At 41.4% G+C, this 20,826-nt stretch overlaps 1 long non-coding RNA gene across 2 annotated transcripts; it reads left to right on the top strand.

Annotated features, from left to right (window-relative positions):
* Nucleotides 1-18,731: 18,731 nt before the first annotated feature.
* LOC139354229 (uncharacterized) lies at nt 18,732-20,425 on the top strand. 2 transcript variants are annotated; one of them, XR_011605378.1, is made up of 3 exons: nt 18,732-19,722; nt 19,961-20,061; nt 20,259-20,425. It is a non-coding gene; the product is annotated as an uncharacterized lncRNA (long non-coding RNA). The 2 variants fall into 2 exon arrangements; XR_011605377.1 differs by having other exon boundaries at nt 18,734-19,400.
* Nucleotides 20,426-20,826: the final 401 nt, after the last annotated feature.

Below are 20,826 nucleotides of genomic sequence, written 5' to 3'. Positions count from 1 at the left end.
TGGACCCAGAGTGGAGAGATCCAGCGGGCCTTGCGCAAAAGGGAAATAACGGTGCTTGGAGGCCCTATATAATGCCGCAGAGCGCTGGCAGCTGGATCAGTCGATAACGAGGAGTCAAACCTTCAAGATCAGTTAAAGTACCAAGTAAACAGTCAGTCAAGCAAAAAATCGGAAGCAGCGCCGTGGGAAGCATACAAGGAGCAAGATCGCCACGTCGAGACGTTCGGGATTAGGACATCAGGAATCTCCGAATTGAGACACAGGTGGCTGAGTTCTGGAAGGCATCACGCGGCTAAGTCAAGGCGTTTGTTTTCTAACTTTGTCACGACCACACCCTGACGAGTCGCCCGGCGGGTCTGTCAGAGACAAGCAAAAGAGTCCTACGACGAAGAGCCGTCAGCTTGGGGAGGAAAGTTGCCTGCGACCCAGCGTACCTTGCCCGACCAAGCAGGACCTGGCGTGACGGACGAGCGGTAGATCGATTTGCGGTTTCAAGAGGCGGCAGCCTGGAGAGCCCTGCGATTACCGGCGAAGTTCCCGAGCAGCGACCGCCCAGCTCCCCGAGCGCCAGAACGACGAGATACTGGTCAGAAGCCAGCGCAGAGGACATCGACAGCGACACCAGCAGACATTTCCGGCAGCCACGTTACCATCGCCGCGCGGAGCTCATTGGGGAGCGCAGGAGCGTCGCGGACGTCACGCATTAGGGTGAAGCCGGGTGGAACGTTCGTCTGCGCTAGGCGTAAAGCGAAGTGAACCGCTAGACAGCCTCCTGGCGGCAGCCTTGACTGTGCAAGAACCTAGCGGGACCGTCCGGGACAGAGCAAGGGACAGGTATTGCCTCGAAAGGCGTCGGCCCGGAGAGCAAGGCTTGTTCACCCTAGCCTGAAAACGGTGACGCTTCCCTAAGCCCAAAAGGCCGAACTCTCTGCGGGTCTAAGGCGCAACAAGCGACCCCGAGGCAACGCGTCGGCAAGCAAGCAGAGGCGGCCACTACGAGCGTCCCGAGACCCAGGATCCAGAGGAGGACGAGTCAACGCGTCGAGGAGCCAGAAAGAGGAGCGCCAGCAGCCGGCGGAACCAGAGCTAAGAGATATCGAAGCCAGCCCAGCCACACACCCGCTGTACTAATACCACGAGAATAAATCCCACTGTTACCATTTGAACCCTTTGTTTTCTCACTGATCTACGGGCAATCACGTCATATAAATTTGGTGGGACGAACGCACAATCTTCTGAGCTAGCCGCACGAATCTCGTAGCGAGCAGACACACAAAATCAGTTCGTTGCAAGATCCTTCACTAAACACAGAGTTCTTGAATGGTCAAAGAATGTTTCTTCTCTTTTGGAAAAAATGGAGTGCAGATTGGCTATCTCATCTGCAGGCGCGCCCAAAGTGGCGCCACGAAGCTGACAATCTTTAGCGTAAAGACATGATCATCATCAAGGATGATCGAACTGGTCCTTCTGACTGGATTTTACATACATACATCCTGGGGCCGATGGGCTCGTTCGGGTATATACAATAAAGACCTCAACGGGTATTTACTACAGGTCGGTGTCAAAGATTTGCTGCTTACCCTTGCCAAGATTCACTAAAGAGTCTAGCCCAAGTACAAAACCCATGCACCTTTGAATATACCCGCATTCACTCCATAACACACTTCAACCTTTTCAGAGTTCAGCATGGTCGAAGGTTTTGAATACTGGGTCCAGTATTGGGGGCGGCATAAACGGGTGTTTCTGTCGATTAGGAGAGGCTGGACAGCTGTTTTCTGGCGACTCTGAGAAGCAGTGGACAACAGCAGTTTTCAACAGCGAATGTTAGATTTCTGCTGCTAATGTTAGCAGCGCAACAATTCGAAGAAGACATAAGGAGAAGCTGGTCGCGTTTTTTTAACCGAGCTTTTATATTCCCTTATTTGCAAATCAAAAAGTTAGCAATAAGTCAAAGATTAAAAGTATACAACTGGTGAAGTTCAACATATTTCTGAATTTTTATTACAAAATGTGTGAAAGACCCCCAGAGTAAACTTCTGCTCGGCAACTACACATAGGAAGCTTCTAATCCCATCTACACCTGTTGCAAAAGGGAAAACCTGTTTCCATGGTTTGCGAGAACCATCATCAATACAAGGCGGACTTGCCAGCTTTTCGGTTTCGTCAAGCATACCTATTTGAAAATACTGGGTGCGACTATGCAGGACCGCTTCTACTCAAAGTGCACAAGGGACGGAATCCAAACAAAAAGGAAAATGGATGAATCTGTCATTGTTGGCTAAAGATCTCAGTACGGAGACATCAAAATAAGCTCATCCTGTCACAGCAGCACAACAATCAAATAAACCAAAAGTTGGCCAGCGAGGGAATCGAAAATGGAATTCATCTGTTCGCTCCGTAAAGCTACATCTGCGTCGTGACACTAGGAATTCCTTCCTCACATTTGAACAAATGAACACCCTTCTGGCTCAAATTGAATCCGTAATCAAATCACGCCCACTCTTCGCCACATTAGACATCGAAGTTTCCTACTTGTCACTCGTACATCTGCTGATTGGACGCCTATATACATCAGTCCCACAGGACAAATTTGTACAAGATGCATTTAACCGACTGATTACTGAAAAAATGTCCAAGCAATGGTACAAGGCTTATGGATGAGCTCGCATCAGGAGTATCTCACTACACTTCAACAGGGCTCTAAGTGGAATACGAAGAGGAAGAATGCTGCTTATTGGGATATAGCGATCATCGCGGACTCAAACACACCCCCCGCCGCATGGAACTTGGCGCGCATAATTATATAGTATATATAAGTATATTCCGGCAAGGATAGGCTGGTACTCGCCGTAAAGCTGGGAACTTCATCAGGAGAACTTCTTAGACCCAATTCTAATATTACCATTCTGCCTTATTCAGAAGATTAGCTTCCGGGTTTATTTTGAGGATAACTTATTATACTAGTTTGGTAAAAATTCTACGACATTTAAAATATTCCTCCTTAAGATAGTCTGGTCACACGAATATCTTTATGTATCTCTCTTCCTCCTGACCGCAAGCAGTAGACATGAATTAAGGAAATCATATTGTGAAATAATTGTTTATTATTAATCCACCCAATTAGAAATTGGTCTTATTGAGATCTGTTCACAACTTAATCGGAAACATTGCCAAAAAGACAAAAAAGACGAATTAATGATATATAACTTTATGAATCTGGAGCTGCAAAGCGAGTTTGTTATGCGCCACTTTCTTGCGACCTTAACATGTGGTTATGTGGGCGACAGACAGGTTTAAAAGTTATTGGCGTTAGAGTGAGCGGGGCAAACTTTTTTGGACCAATCGATAGGTATTGACGAGACCAATACATTTCAGTTAAAATTTTGTATCTAGCATAAAAATTGTGGGCGTCACAGGTTTTCGCGGTTTGTGGGCGTTAGAGTGGGCGTGGCATATTCGCGTAACAAACTTGCGCTGCGTATAAGGCCACGGAATCTAAATCTGAAATCCCAATTCTCTATCTGTGATAGTTTCCGAGATATCCACGTTCATATTTACGATTTTTTGAAGTTTGTGGGCGGTTTATGGGCGTTAAGGTGGGCGTGGGTCAACCGATAGGTATGGATGAGAACATTACATTTCAGTTAAAATTTTTATTCTAGCATCAAAACTGTAGGAACCACAGTTTTGGGCGGTTTGTGGGCGTTAGAGTGGGCGTGGCACTCTACTGAAATAAACTTGCGCTGCGTAAGAAGCTCAGAAATCTGCACGCCAAATCTCAATAGCCTAGCTCCCATAGTTTCCCAGATCTCAGCGTTCATCCGGACAGACAGACGGACAGACGGACATGGCTAGATCGACTCGGCTAGTGATCCTGATCAAGAATATATATACTTTATGGGGTCGGAAACGCTTCCTTCTGCCTGTTACATACTTTCCGACGAATCTAGTACTCTACGAGTAACGGGTATAAAAATGACACCAATCTAATTGCTCAGGATCAGTTCTTCAAATTCTTCAGTACTGTAATCTAAGAGAATGATTAGATCCGCATCGGTCTTTGTAGTCGTGCCTAACAATTCGAGTCGTGTTTTTACGTTTTTAACGTATGGGTGAAAATTGTTAACAACATTACAACATATTTAAATATAAAATATAAAAATAAAATTGGAGTCATTCATTGCTTGTGAGTTGTGAACCAAAAATTGGGAGATGAGTGAGTTTGAAGCTCATTATGCTCAGTGCTCAAAGCATCGGAATGCCTTCAAGATTTTAATGTGTAAATCAAAAATAAGGTGTGACTTATGCTCTACCTTAGTTCAAAATTATAAATTTGACGAGCTTTATAAAAATTGTGATGGACCTAAAAATGCATTCAAAATTTTAATAAATACTTAAAAACGGCAACCACAAAACCGAAGGCAAAATCATCTGGACGATCGTCCCACAACATCATCAAATACTCTCAAACGGATGAGAATGGATGAGGGTAGTAGTACGAAAAGAAGGGTTCTGGGACAATAAGCATATTAATGGCTCCCTGACATCCATTTCATAACAGGGATTTAAGCTAGAGCTTCCCGAACTTGCGCACCTGTTTATTACCTGACCGCAATAAAAGGGACACATGCACACGGCTCATCCTCACACATCCTCACGGCTTACGTTCCATAATAGGGGTTGAAATCACGACCGCGCAATAACTTGCAAGTAGCCGACATATCTTAGCCAAGAAAATATTTTTCTTTCTCCGTACCTATAATTTCAACTCGAAATAAAAAATCAGAAGTTTATTTTGTAGCATAATAATATATTTATTTTGGTACTGCGAACATGTATTATTATATATTGAAAGTAATTTTCTGGCTTCGTTCCGGCGATTTGCATAGAAGAGGCAGGCGCACATCTTCGACGTCATTTCAGGATTACAAAATGTAAAGTGTTAACCGTAACTCGTAGTTTTGAGATCATCTCCATCTTGATTCATGAACATAGTTTTTGTGTTCAGAAGATATGGAAAATTCTGACCAACTATCTGTCCTTTAAATTTTTCAACAAATTGGTCAATTTTCTCATAAAATTTCATTTTGTTAATTTGGTTTTCTTGTAGGTCTTTACACATCTAGTCTCAACTTTAAAATGATGTATAACAATTATTTTATTGTTTTGGAGCTACTTTTAAAAAATGTCAAAATAATGTATGCATTGTTTAGAGCACAAACCCCGCCCTTAAGGTGTGTTTCACAATAGGGAAAACGGTTTCCTTTAAACCTGTTTAATGACGGACAGCCCATTTCCTCGATATTAATGAGCTGACGACTATCAAAAAACGTCTGTAGAAATAGTTTCTTTTCCACACCTTTACAAATAATTTGTTTTCCGCTTGTAATTGTCCTTAGATTCTTTCGAGGTTATGGAAAACTGTTTCATCGTTCCTAGAAATTTTGTGATGTGTATTGGCTAACCCAATTGCAGTCTTTCGAGATTTTGTATTTGGCAAAGTAAAATCATATTGTGGTTGTATTAATAAACTACTTTTCAAGTTTGGATCTTTTCCGAACACAATTCCACTTTACTTTAGAATAAAATTAATAATTAATAATAAAAAATATTATCAAAGAAATCTTGAACATCAATCTAAACAGTATCTTTTAACATTTTTCTAATGTTAAACAACTCGTTGTACTAGTCCGTTTAATAGGTTATATTCAACTAAACGGTCATGTATGAGGAGATAGTAACCTTGGGTATTTTTATTACTTGGTGTCTTCAGTTCTATTGAAATTATCACATCAATAGGACCAGTTTTCACTGATTCGTTTCGATATGAAAGATCAACCACATTAACAAGGACCTTACATTTAAATTCATTTGGGGTCAAAAATGGTTGTGACTTACGAATAAAGTAACTAGATTAAAATCTTGTATACATTTCATATAGGTGAGCATACTGATTCTTTCTAAAATCAACATTCGGATTATCATATGGATATGACTCAGAATTCAAGTGAACTTTCAAGTTTGATAAATTATTTGTGATAAGTTCTCCATTTAGTGTAAATTCAATTATTGCAAATCTTATTTTTTTTATGAAGTCGAAATTTTGTCTCCGCTGCTCCATCCAAAATTTAATAGATTTTGACTTTGAAGATTATCCAGAGATATAAAAAAATTTAGGGTAGTAGTCGACAAATCGTGTTATATCAATCTCACGTCCATTTATTTCGTACTTAATTTCATCCAAAAAGTATGCCATACAATAATTTAAAAAAAAATGGTAAAATTCTCAGTTGTAGGTCCATTCGGTGAATCCTTTCTAATAATTCCTTGAAAATTAAGGTAACTTTCGTGAGAAAGCACGTACAAGTCTTGATTTTGAATAGTAATTCGAATTTCATCATCAAAAATTTATTTTTATTCTTAACAATCACTTATTTACTATTACAATTTTACAATAGGTCGAACTTATTTAATTCACTGCTTTTGTACTTTTTCTCGAATTGTTGTACTGCGCGATTCGGATCTCAAAAACGGACTGACTGCTCTCTAGTTCAATGATCAATAATCAAACCTCGGCTTAAGATATTTTATCCCCAAAAATTGATAAAGAGAATGACTCAAGAGAGTCGGAAAATAGAATGATGCAATTTGCCAATTAAATTCGAAGTCCAATCTTGGCCGGAAATTGGTGTTTACATTAGCGGAGTTTTGGGACCGCTTTGGGGATCTTTTTGTTTACGTTAGCGGACTCGGGACTCGCTTTGGGGATCTTTTGTTTACGTTAGCGGACTCAGGGCTCGCTTGGGACTCCGATTGTTTACAATATCGGCTTGGATGTTTACAGCTGCCTAAATAATGTGTCATATAACTTGCATGCGGATCGAAACGTTTTTACCACGTAAATTCACCAAATCACCGTTTTGATCAACTATGCGTATAGATAGTGTGCTTATTTCGTCACTGTTGATTGGTAAATAAATTAGGTTATGTGGTGTCACTGTCATTTTATACCCAGGCGGAACGTTAATGCCAAACTCATATAATGTATGATTCGGTGTATTATCTACATATGAACCGCTGATTATATTACATTACAAACGAATTGTAATAATTTTTAATATGTTCACAGTCTGATCTGAACGATAGGTTTTTGTAGGATGTGGTTCTAGTATTTTTTCATGGAAACCAAACAGTTGTCCAACCGATCTTTTCTTATTAAGGTAAAGTGGCTCTCGAATGGTAGTTATTTATTGTAGAATAATTGTCACTTTGAATTCTAAATGTATTTTCAAGGTTATAGTCTTTTAGTTTATTGTAAATGAAATCGGTGATATCATTCAATTCATATGATCCAGCTAGAATTGTAATAACCTTGTCACCGATGTGGAAGAGGGTATTTTTTTCATAAATATTTGGAATCGAATAATACATAATAAAATCGATAAGAGCGCACTCATATCGACCATTCAATTCGGCAGGTGGAAAAAAGTTTGTATTTATAATGGAACTATTTCCATTCAAGGATAATGCAAGTGATCTAGACATATTGAAATCTCTTGATAAACTGTAGGATTGTAAGTATCTAACCAAGCTTTATATTGAAATTACTCCTTAAATCATAACAAATTGATCAAATCCTTTTCTGTATCTTCCGTTATCCATTTCGCTATCCTTGCTAATTAATAGGAATCCGTGCTTGTCCTCCAACTCTAACTAAAATTTTTTGTTTTTGACTTATTAAACGCATCTTTTAACCTAATGTTCCTCATTCAATAAGAAATCTTTGTTGATTAATCATCAATAAAATGGGGAAACGTTTTTATAATCGCATCAGTCGTGTTTTTAATTGTAAACACGGTGGTGGTCTTGTCGATAAGCTAATCAATACATTACCGTTTGAAGCACATATTCCGGGATATACTTTTTGTGGACCGGGTACAAAGTTACAGAAACGGTTGGAACGTGGTGATCAAGGAATAAACCCATTGGATGAAGCTTGCAAAGAGCACGATATTGCATATTCTCAAAACAAGGCATTGAGTGAACGACATAGGGCAGACTCCATATTAATTGACAAAGCCTGGTAGCGTGTCAAGGCACCAGATAGCAGTCTTGGTAAAAGAGCAGCAGCATACTTTGTTACAAATATAATGAAAGACAACAAAAAATTTGGGATGGGATTGAATAAAACAGAAAAGAAAATGAGGAAAAAGGTAATGATGAATTAAATGAAGAAAAGAAAACTTTCGACTGTTATTAATGTTGCTACTAGGACATTGAAAAATAAAAACCATTAGACATTATGAGTGCAATTAAAGTTGCACGTAAATCAGTTCGTCAATCAATGGGTTCTAAAATAAATGTTGAAGTACCCCGTGTAATTAATGTACACAAAACTTTGGGTTTTCAAACAATCGAGACGATCTTGACAGCCCTCAGCGCCCTTTGTAGTTTAGCAGCAATTGCAAAAACACTTAACAATGCGAGAATGGCTAACCAAGATATGGAGGAGAAAAAATGTCACAACAGCAAAATTGAAAGTGTTGCTGTAGGAGAACGATTGTATCTCAAGCCCTATAGAAAGGGTTATGGTTTCTTTCTAAAGCCCTTAATAAGCGAAAAAACTAATTTCTCTGCTACCCAATAGACCACTTTCAAATATCGACATTATACATTTTGCTAAGAAATATATCCCACGTTATAGAGGGGTGCTTATGAGAGATCTACTATACTATTACTATTTCTATATAGTAAACCTAGATAATTCACGATACTACTTGGGATATAGAATACAATACAATTACGATAGAGTTCCAGATTATTATACATACAACTGTGGACACCTGTGCCTCGCTTTTCAACTTTCTTTCGTAGAAGATGTGGAGTCAAAACCGGTATATTTAAGTGGTTAATTTACCTTTGGTAAATTTTTTGGTTTTTTAAAATCAAATTAAATTAAATCCAAACGATTTTTTGTCGTTCTTTTTTCTCTTGGAATCCAAGATCCGCAACAGTGATCCGCAACAGTGTGACCACACTCCAGGACAGACTTTTCCCGGCGGGTCTAATTTTTTACAAAGCAAACAAGGGCGGCCCAGATATTCTGAGTTCTGGAATGCCAGGTCCAAGCCCAGTAGCCCCAAAGTCGATCACAAAGGCAAAGAGCGAAACTTCCTTAGCCACCCAAGAAGACGACAAGAAGCTGTCCGTTCCTACGAACAATCTGAAACGATCGTCTCAGAGTCCGCTTACGCCAAAGGTTAGGCCACAAATCCAGACCAAGACCGTAAAGTCGCTAGCAACTCGTTCCAGGAAAAAATTAGTAACGAAATTGCATTTGCAGCCCTCGCGCGGTTCATCACGGTGTCCGACCGTATGAGCCATTTCACAGCGACCATTGAAACTCCAGGGTCGTCATCTCCGTCCGTCCACACCTGCAAAGTCCGTAAGGAACAAGTCCGCTCACTCTGGGACAAAGCCGAGAAAGAATTTGAAGCGTGTCTAGACATGATTTCCAGCATTACGACTGAAGGGGCGGAAGAGATTTTGGCGACTCTGCACCGAAAATATGAATATTGCTATTCGGTGTTTGAGGAGCTAGAGGTTCAGCTTATCGACCGAGCCAATTCTCAGAATCCGCCCACGAGCACCAATAATTAGTCCACTTACATTCCGTCTGGGTGCCGGTTACCGCCATGGGATACTGAAGTATTCGAAGGGGACTATCTGAAATGGCCAACATTTAGGGATCTTTTTACACCAGTTTATGTCAACAATTCTGGGTTGACATCGGTCGAAAAACTTTTTCATCTCAATGCTAAAACTAGCGGCGAGGCTAAGGCAATCGTAGCCAAGTCCCCTCTCACAAATGACGGTTTCGATTCAGCATGGGTAGCGCTTCGAGACCGTTTCGAAAATAAGAGACTGCTAGTAAACAGCCAACTCAAACTTATTTTTAATTTGAGTTCCGTAAGTTCTGAATCTGGCCAGGCTCTGAAAGACCTACAGAGCACAATCCAAGGGTGTTTGATAGTGCTGGCTCATTCCAACATTTCCACACAGAACTGGGACTGTCTCCTGGTATTCCTGTGCGCCAGCAGATTACCAAAACTGGCCCTCTCCTTATGGGAGCAGTCCCTTTTATCCAAGTCCGACATTCCGACCTAGGATAAAATGAACACGTTTCTTAGCGACCGGTACCGAACGCCTGTTCAATCTGATTCATCTGCCATTCCGTCATATCCAAGCCCAAGTTTCGGGCTTAAATCAGACCGTTTCCGCTCTGACGACCAGGCTCTGCCATTTTTCTATTCGAGCCCCTAATAAGCCCGGCCTTCAGCTAGAAACCGCAGCTTACGTTTTGCCTGAATTGGCCGGAAAGCTACCGCCTTACCCAATTCTACGAGATGCGTTGATTGATTTACCTGCCATTCCCCTGGCAGATCCAACATTTTTAGAGAGTTCCCAGATAGATGTTCTGATCGGAGCCGATATTTTACCGTCCGTGTTGCTGAGCGGCACGCGCACAAACATTTGTGGTTCTCTTCTAGGTCAGGAAACTATTTTCGGCTGGGTGCTTATCGGCCCAGTTGCTAGTACATCTAGCCAAAATCGGGTATCAGCTTTCACCATCCAGATAACCGAAACGAGTGACAGGGGCTCACTAAGTTTTAAGAGGTGGAGAACATACCAACTAAGAGGTTAAAATAATCAGATTCCTATTGCGAGAGCAATTTTCTCCAAGCCACCACTAGAGACGGAAGCGGTAGATACGTGGTAACTTTACCGTTTCGCGAACCCGAAAATTACGGATCCAAATTGGGGCACTCGCGATCTATTGCCCTAGCTCAGTTTCTTAGAAACGAAAACCGTTTGAAAAGAGACTTGCCATTAATAAAGCAATATGACTCAGTCATTCAACAGTATTTGGATCTGGGTCACATGAGAGAAGTCCCTCCGTCTTACGATTCTCCAAGCTATTATCTTCCACACCACGCGGTGGTCAAACCTGAGAGCACCACCACCAAACTACGCGTGGTATTCAATGCTTCTAGCCCTTCAGCAAACGCTATTCTTCATGCTGGGCCAGTCCTACAATCTGATATAACCATTCAGATCTTGAAGTGGCGTTATTTTCAATACGTGTTCAGTGCAGACATTACAAAGATGTACCGTCAGATCTGGGTCGATCCCAAGCATACGCCGTTCCAAAGAATTTTATTCCGGAATAAAGAAGGAGAAGTAATCGATTTCGAACTAAAAACCGTCACCTTTGGTGTCAACTGTGCACCTTTTCTGGCACTCCGCGTACTCCAACAATTGGCAGATGACGTAGAAAAGGACTTCCTTAAAGCAAGCAATATTCTTCGGCATTTTATGCCGACGTAGACGACGTTCTGGCAGGGGCCAATTCTATTCAAGAGGCTCAACTTGCGATCAGCGAGCTTCACCACGCCTTTAACCGCGCTGAGAAACCCATTGAGAAAGTGGACAGCTAATCAGGAGAGCATACTCGAAGATATTCCAAACGAGCATCTACTCCACGACGACTTTCGTGACCTTAATTCCGAAAGTTTTGCCAAAACACTTGGTGTTCGGTGGAATGCGACCTCGGATGAGTTCTATTTTGTCCCACCGCCAGTTTCGATTGAATCTACTTATACGAAGAGAGAGGTTCTTTCCCAAATCGCGGAACTTTTTGACCCAGACGGATGGCTGTCCCCGTTTATTGTCCGCTCAAAAATCTTTATGCAAGTGATTTGGTTGCAAGAGTTGGGCTGGGATGAAAATATCCCCTCAGAAATGAATCAAAGATGGGAAGAATTTTTGCTCAGCTATTCCGAGCTTGAACAGATCCGTATTCCAAGGTGAGTTGGTTTCCAGCCAGAGGTGAAGGTAGAGCATCATGGTTTTTGTGATGCGTCGCAGAAGGCATATGGGGCCAAAACCCGAGTCACCCCTGTTAAAACGGTGTCCCTTCCACGGCTCGAGCTGTGTGGGGCATTGTTGTTGTCAGAAATGATCGCAGCTATCCTTCCGAATATGCCAATTACCAATTCCGACATTTTCTGCTGGACTGATTTCACCATCGTCCTCGCATGGTTGAACAAACCGGCATGCCACTGGACCACGTTTGTAGCCAACCGAGTGACCAAGATTACTCAGGTGACAATTGCTGATCATTGGGCGCACAATTCCGCGGACCTAGCCAGTCGAGGCGTGTCGCTGGGGGAGCTGGTTCATAGCCAACTCTGGTGGGAAGGACCGGATTGGCTACAACAGCCAAAAGACAAGTGGCCAACACTGGGGCTTACACCTCCAGTCACAGACTTAGAGCAGCGGTCAAGGTCAATTTCGCAAAAGTCCCATCCGAAGATTTTCTAGAACGGTTCTCCAAGTTTGACCAGGCTCTGCGGGTCCTTGCGTACGTGTTACGGTTCATTCAACGCTGCCGCAAGATCCGGGCCCAGTTGATCGACCTACCAAGGAAGAGGTCCGAGAAGCTGGAAGAGCCCTCCCTCTATATGGTCAGCGGGAAGAATATACCCAAGAGCTTAAATTCCTAAACGATAAGCGTCAAATTCCAGTTTCCAGTCCGATAGCCAACCTGTTTTCATTCCTAGACCAGCGAGGCCTGTTAAGAGCATGTGATCGCATTACAGCCTCAACGGCCCTTCAGTATGACGAGCGGCATCCTATTATATGGCCATACAACTGTCGACTAGCTCGTCTACTCGTCCTTTTTTCACACCAGATTTCCCTGCATGGCGGTAACCAACTCGTGGTACGCCTCATCCGATCGAAGTATTGGGTTCCTAAAATCAAGAATCTGGTAAAAGCTGTGCTAAACTCCTGTAAGGTGACCACTATTTACAAGAAGAGAGTACAGACGCAGTTGATGGGCGATCTTCCTACCGATCGAGTTTCCTTTTCCAGGCCATTTACATATACTGGCAATTATGCAGGCCCGTTTGAGATAAAAAACTATACTGGCAGAGCATGCCTTATTACCAAGGGATATGTTTGCCTGTTTGTGTGTTTCTCCACAAAGGCTATCCATTTAGAGCCTACGTCCGACCTGACAACCGAGAACTTCCTCGCGGCATTTGCCCGATTCGTCGCGAGAAGAGGTTGTCCTCAGCGGGTCCATTCGGATAATGGCAAAACCTTTGTGGGGGCAGCGGCTCTACTTTCTCGGGATTTCATGCAGACGATCAAGGAGTCTGTGACTGATACCTAGAGCCATCAGGGAATTTTGTGGCGGTTCACTCCTCCAGGAGCTCCACATATGGGAGGATTATGGGAGCTGGAGTGAAAAGCTTCAAAGCACTTTTCTACAAGTCGACGTCAAGTCGGAAGTACACGTTTGAAGAGTTCTCAACTCTTCTAGCCAAAGTTGAAGCATGCCTCAATTCCAGGCCGTTGTCTCCCATGTCCGAAAATCCTTCTGAGTTGTTGGCATTGACGCCAGGCCATTTTCTGGTTGGGGGTCCGTTGCTTTCCACAGCTGAACCCAAAATTAGGGGCGAAGCTAAGTCGATTATAAATCGCTGGCAACACTTAAAGGCCCTGCATCAGCAGATCAGTGCGCGATGGAAAGAGGAGTACTTAAAGGTACTTCACAAGCGCAATAAGTGGCAGAATCCTTCCAGAGATATCCAAGTCGATGATATGGTGGTCGTCAAAGAAGACAATATGCCATCAAACGACTGGCGGCTCGGCAGAGTTGTATCTGTTTTTCCAGGGGCCGATAGTAGAGTTCGCCTCCTAAGGAGGCCAAGGCAACCTCCGCTCTTCCACAATAGTGCCTTCTGTCCTCATGCTTCAAAATCCGTTCACAATTGATACTAAATGCGCTTATATTTTCTATTAAAGCATTAAAACCATGGCTCCACGTCCTCGCAGCGCCCAAACTTTGGACGACAGACGTTCACGAGGTACTCGATCCTACCGCTGCCGAGTCTGTCGGGGAATCCATCCTCTACGGAAGTGCAAACGTTTCCTGAGGCTCAGCACTGAGAAGCGGCTCCGCGCCGTTATCATCAACAAATATTGTGCGAATTGCCTGGCCCACCAGCATTCCGAAGGAGTATGTCGCAGCGGAGACACGTGCAAAAAGTGTGGGCAGGACCACAAACACGCTGCTCCATTTGCACGAATCTTCCAGTTCGCGACACCGATCAGTTTCTCCGTTGCGACCCTCGGCGACGTCACCACGACCTTCAGCTTCCGGTTTACGCTCGCCAAATCCAACGCCAAGCTCGCGGAACCATTCCCGGTGTTCCGACCAGTTCGAAGTGCCAACTGCAGCTCCATCTGTGGGGTCTCTGTTGCAGCATCGGAGTGTGCAAATCATCCCGACGGCCATCGTGGTTCTTGACACGGGAACCAAGAAGTATGAGACGGGGGCCCTGATCGACAAGTGCACCCCAGTGAGCACCATCGACCGGTCACTGGCCGCGGCGTTCGGTCTTCCCACTACGAGCGTCGGAGACAAGACGGTCTGTTCGGCGACCATAAGGTCACGAACGGGCACCTTCAAAATCGACGTGGTGCTGAAGGCTAGACCCAATTTCTGCACTCGCACTCCAATCCGTGCCCTAGCCGACGATGTTCGCGCTAAATTCAACGACATCCGCCTCGCTGACGAACAATTTCATCGTCCGGCGACTATATCCCAGGTTTTGGGCTCTGGCGTGTATCGTGACGTCATCCAACCCGGATTCCTGAATCTGGATGAGGGGTTGCTGGTTGCACAAAGCACTGTGTTCGGCTGGATTGTCTCGGGATCATGTCGACAGTCTTAAGGTGCCAGCCGAGGTCAGATTTGGTTGCTACGTTTGTCGTCGCAAGGGGCGGGAGAGTGTCCGCGCCAAGGAGGTGCTACTGTTAATGTTAGTGGTTAACAGACGAGAGCAGTTACGCCCGCTCTCCTAACATTAGAGTTAAGTACAAGCTGTAAGTGCTTAGTTACCATTGAAAGAAAGCCCACGCAGTGGCTAATAAAAGTGAAGTTCTAAGTGAAACGAAGTCCAAGTCATTTTCTGTGCTCTGAAGCATATTTCTTCCAGGAATTTCCCCACCACAAGCTTGAGGAACCCAGGAAAGCCGCCACCCTCCATTTCAGCAACCATCTAATAACAGCTAGTAACCAGCTAAAAACAACTAGTAAGCAACTACTAAACAAGTACTGAACAACTGGTAGGCATGTAGTTAACATCAAAATACAGCTATATACAACGGGTAACATCTCTTCCAAGTCCAAAAACCCCAATCAGCATCATAAATCAGGAAAACCAGATGAACATTGTAATTAAAGATTTCAATAAAATTTAATAAAAAGACACTGCTGTCGAAGACAAGGATGCCTGAAAATGTAAGGTTCCCGATCCTCAAGGCGGAGCGCAAAACAACAAAGGTTGGACAATCTATTGCTCTTGAGTTGGAAGAGCACATCCTGTATATGCCGGAAAGGTACACCTCTCTTCAGGATGGAAAATATAATATTCAAAAAGGTAATGACAATTTGTATTTAGAAATAAGTCAGTTATCATTAAAAAGATTGAAATCTTAAGAATACAACAATATATACACTTTTTTAAATATAATGAAGAAAATTTATCGAATCTTTTTTATTCGGAAACGGTATTTAAATATTACAGATTATGGCGTTCCCTAAACAGTATTTGTTTAGTAACTGAGGAGTGACTACATGAAGTTCGGAAATTTTAGATATTTTACCTATAAAGTTTGTAAAATATACTACAATGAATATTTTGTCACAGTTAACCAAAGCTAGATTTGCTTTGAAGCGAAAATTCGATGATCTCAAACAAGTCAAAAATCATACGAATTTACAGTTGGAAAAAACTTTTACCTTTTTAAAGTACCCCCGTGTTTTTTCGTACCATTCGTTCACTTCAGCTATTTTAAGCGATCAAGCCACCCCGCCCCAACATTTTGGTCAAGTCGAAGCCGGACTTCAAAATCTTTTGATTTTTCTCTCCTGGTGTTAACTTTGATTTTTCCCAGCAGGCTTGAACCGCTCCAGATAAGTGCCACACACTAAAATTAGTACACATGAAACAATATACAATATACAGAAACAACACACAGTAGATATTTCAGTGCTACTATTCAACTAAAATATTTCTCAAATATATTTTCAATTCCAATTGTGTGTACAATATAACTAAGCCACAGTAAAAAATTCCCGATCATAAAATTTTTCCTTAAGACTTGCACTTTTTATTTTTTACTGTGTTCCAGCTGGTCCGGCAGTCCGTTCTTGCATCCGAGAAGATCGGTTCAATAGAAGAAATATTGTGAACAGTAGTATAAAAGTTGGCATTAAGGAAAAGTTGTAAAATTGTAACTTAGTGAATAAAAAATAAAAATAAATTTTTTTAAATTGTATTGTGAATTAGTTACTTGGCGCCCAACGTGGGGCCACGCTTAAATTGTTCTTATTAAAAGCTTTAAGATAAATAATTAACGGTTTTAAAGTAAAAATGAACTTGCGTGGTCAAATAAAAACCTAACCAACCGACGAAAGGTTCGTGTTAAAAACAAAGGAGGAAATGAATAAATGAAATAATCCCCTTTGCTTACAACAATCCGCTAATTAATAATCGGCATGTTTATTATGCTGTTCAAAAAAAAAACTAAACGGTCTCAAAAAATAATTCACAAAATTAAACAAAAATTGTAAAACTGTGAAAGTGAAAGTTGATACAAAAAATATTAACTGAGAAACAAAAGCCAAATACAATTACAAATCCAAAAATACAAGTTCAACAAGAAGGACGAGCTGAGGGCAATGCCTCGCTAAGTAGTGACGATCAGAAAACAAACCAAAGGAAGAGCTGAGGGCAATCCCTCGCAAAAATTTAACAACCACAAAAATAAATTGAAGGAAAAGCTGAGGGCCATTCCTCGAACGAAGAAGGACGACCCCAGCAGGATCATCAAGGAAAACAGAAGACCTCATATTAAGCCCAGGAAGAAAAGAAGACAATAAGTGAGCGTATACTGTATATTTTTTTATATTTTATTTAAGTACTATAAGAAAAAATTTGAAATAAAATCAAACAAGGTGGAAGACCTAATTAACGATTTTGAATTCTCACCATCCCTCTACCCCAACCTGCAATGGCTTCTAGCAGCCAAGCTAATAACCAAGTAAGCTATTTAATTGCACATATTGTAAATAATGAGTTGAATCCTTTAAGAAATGAGATCGTGAGCTTAAAAGGACAACTAAATCAAAATATAAAAAAGGTTGAAGACTCAAATGTGAGACTTCATTCGAAATTACCAAATCATTCAGGGAATTTCAAGGAAATGAAGACAAATATGTGAGTTAGAGGGAATTAGCAGAAATAGCCATGGGCAATATGCTAGAGGTAGCGAAAGATTATTTTCTGCATTGTCAATCTTGAGAAACAAAATAACTGGTACAGCAAACGAAGCCCTAACACAAAATGGGGCAGTATTAAATTTTGACGCGATAATGGCAAGGTTGGACTTTGTTTTTAGCGACAAACAAACATGGATTGGACCCATATAATTGAACAAGACTTATGAGTGCTAAGTCAAGGGAAACTGTCCATAATGGAATATTATGGGTTAGTTAATAAACAAATAACTCTTCTAATAAATAAAGCCATTATGACTTGCGGCAGAAATAATCCATTAACTGCTGAAATTAACGAAAAACACAAAAAGACAGCACTAAGGGTATTCATAACTGGCCTCAACGGCCATATCTTAGACGTTATATGTTCTATGAATCCACTAGACTTACCGACCGCTATGGTAATAGTACAAGAACTAGTGTTCAGGCCCACTGTCCGGCGAATCTGGATCGGCCCCGCTATCCAGCTGCACCGCGCTACCGCTCTCCCGATCTCTCGCGCTCCCGCTCTCCTGCGCTGTTTCTAGCTCCCTCCATGAAGTCTCCGCTGCGCTTTGGAGCGCAGAGCGGAGCTTAGACTTAGTTAGTTCGATTCTGGAGTTAGAACTGAATAAACCGCGGTCGTACCCCCGCTTACATTTACCAGTTAACTTTTCTCGAATACTTATTTTCGATCAAGCGGCAATACGCGTTCGAGTGGTTTCTCCCCTACAGCTTCCGCAGCACCAGCAGCAAACCGCACCAGCAGCAAACCGCCGAAGCCCAGCGCAGCAGCCCGCCGACGCCGCCAGTTTCCCGCCGTCGCCTCCCACGCCATTCCATCAGCGCCAATTAATAAATTACTTCGCCATTTTTTTCTTCGATTTTCCTTTTGCTACGTGCGGCCATATTGCCAATTTTTTCCGACTCCTTTTTTAAATTGCATTTGGCCGCTCATCCATACTTACATACACACATACAAAATCGAGAAAAAATTCCAAGCTTAGAAACAATATTGTGCAAATATAAGCCAAGCATACAGTGAGAATTATTAAATTTCTAGTGTTCTGCCAATTCAGGCCCCCAAAACTTTTCAAGATTTTTCTCACTGTATATCCGCAGCCGCTAAAATACTTGCACATATTTTTTCGTTTTTCCAAATACAGTCCACACACAATAAGTCGAAAACTTTCACAAAAACACATACCCCGCCGGCAATAATTATTTAATAAATTTAAAACTTGCGAAAATTACATACATGCAAATATCTACATACATACAAATATCTACATACATATAAATATCTACATCCATTCAAATATCTATATACCCTGCAGTTCCAAAATTGAGTTAGGCGCCCAATCATCACGAAGCCGACTGCGACGTCGGCAGAGAAGCCAGCGATGCCGGCAGAGCTGAGCGCAACGGCGGCAAAGCGACGCGCTCTCAGTCGGGTCCGCAAAGAGAACGCACAAAAAAGTAATTTTGGGCTCTCCCTCTCTCGTCAAGTCTCAGACGAAAAAGTGCGCGTGAAGGGAAGGAGGCCCAGCAACTAAAATATATAGACCTTTGTGCACCCTTGCCTTTTGAATAATGCGACATTTGTTCGTAAATGTTAAAACAACGATTTAAAATAATAGGTTTCTGTTTTAAAATATTTGTATTTCTTAAACAAATTTATATGTTTATTAATATAATTTAATAATATGTAAAGTTTTAAAAGTATATTTTTATAAACCGATTTGCATAGTCGAATATGTCTATAAATACCCTGCTTTTATGTGCAAGATGCATAGACCAAACGGGACATGCAAAAAAAACAACAACGGCTTAGCGGAACCTTTGTTGTTGTTGCTTGTTGTTTTTCTGGAAGGCACGCGCCTTTTTTCGTCTTTTCACTTGCGTTTACTTTAGTGAAGGAGTTAGAAGTTGAAGCAAACATACCAGCAATTTACTAAATTAAATTAAATTAGTGCCTTAAAAGTGAAAAAGAAACGATTCCCAGGTAAGTCTGTCGCAGACTAATAATATTGAAAACAGTGAGAGTAAAAAACAAGATAATCTATATTAAAAATAAGGGAAATACAAGATTCCCAAAATAACACGTGGCGGAAAAAAAATAGCTGTGAAAAATATTAATTTTTGACGTGAAAAGCAACAAATGGTGCATATAATAAACAAATCTGTGAAAGAATTTAAAAATCTTATTGAGTGCAAAGTTTCTAGGGACAAAAAATAAGAGATGTTTGTTTTTAAAACTTATATTTGTGGTTAAAATTCGATAAAAATGAATATTAATAACATTTAACAACAATTCTTACTTTTGTGTACGTATTTAAATAAAAATCTCAAACATCTCCAATTTTCAGTTCCTGGAAAAGTGTTATTTTTTTTCCGCAACTGCAAAATAAATAAATGTTTTAATAAATAATATAAAATACATAAATAATGTGTGGTTTATTTTTCGTAATAATTGTTTACAACAAAATAAAATAAATCAAGTGACCGAAAACAAAAGTTTGCTAATTTCTTCTCGATATTTTTTGCATTTTCTTATATTTTTAGACAAGGCTGAAGGTAAATCTATAAAAAAATGGAAGGCTAAATCGTTCCATCTTAAGCATATTATCCGAGGAACTTGTTCTGTCCCACAACTTACTTATTAAGTAAGTTTTTATTGAGGCTGAAAGTAACTATTGTTTGTAAGTTTAATTTTTAAAAGACTTCTGGGATTTTTACATTGAATGCCAAAGATAACATTTCTTTTATTATAAATAAATCTTACAAATAACGATTACTTTCGGTCACTCGTTTTTATTCTCGTCTTGTTTTATTTTTAAAACTAATTTTTTTCTAATACTAGATGCAATCGCCCTGGTCGATCCCTCGGAGCCTCCCGAAAAGGCGCTGCAGAAGGCAATGCGGTGCGTTAAAAACCAGATGCTGAGGAGGAGGTGCCAGCGACCCCGATAACACCGGAAACCCCCGAGCTCAATTTTTAAAATAAACAAATAAAAATAAAAATTACAACTGAAATTTTTTTTGCTGCTAAGCGCTCAACGTGCGCTGAAAGTGCGCTTTTTCGCTGCTTGAATGAGCGCTCAACGTGTGCTGAATGTGTGCTTTTATCGCTGCTCAATCGAGCGCTCAACATGTGCTGAACGTGCGCTTTTTCAGCTGCTCCATCGAGCGCTCAACATGTGCTGAACGCGTGCTTTTTCAGCTGCTCAATCGAGCGCTCAGGAGGGTGCTCAAAAAAGCGCTCAATGAGTGCTATTTTTTGAGCACTGATGAACCCTAGGACATGCCTATGTTAATTTCAGCACATAGCTCCATACAAATTGTGCGCTCATTGAGCGCTGAGTGATGAGCTTTTTGCAGTGATTGAGTGCTCAATAAGCGCTGAATGGTACTGCAGGGTACATACAAAT

The sequence above is a fragment of the Drosophila suzukii genome, assembly GCF_043229965.1.
Source record: "Drosophila suzukii chromosome 2 unlocalized genomic scaffold, CBGP_Dsuzu_IsoJpt1.0 scf_2c, whole genome shotgun sequence".
NCBI lineage: Eukaryota > Metazoa > Arthropoda > Insecta > Diptera > Drosophilidae > Drosophila > Drosophila suzukii.
The sequence above is the reverse complement of the archived record's forward strand: the minus strand, read 5'-3'. Positions and strand labels throughout refer to the sequence as shown.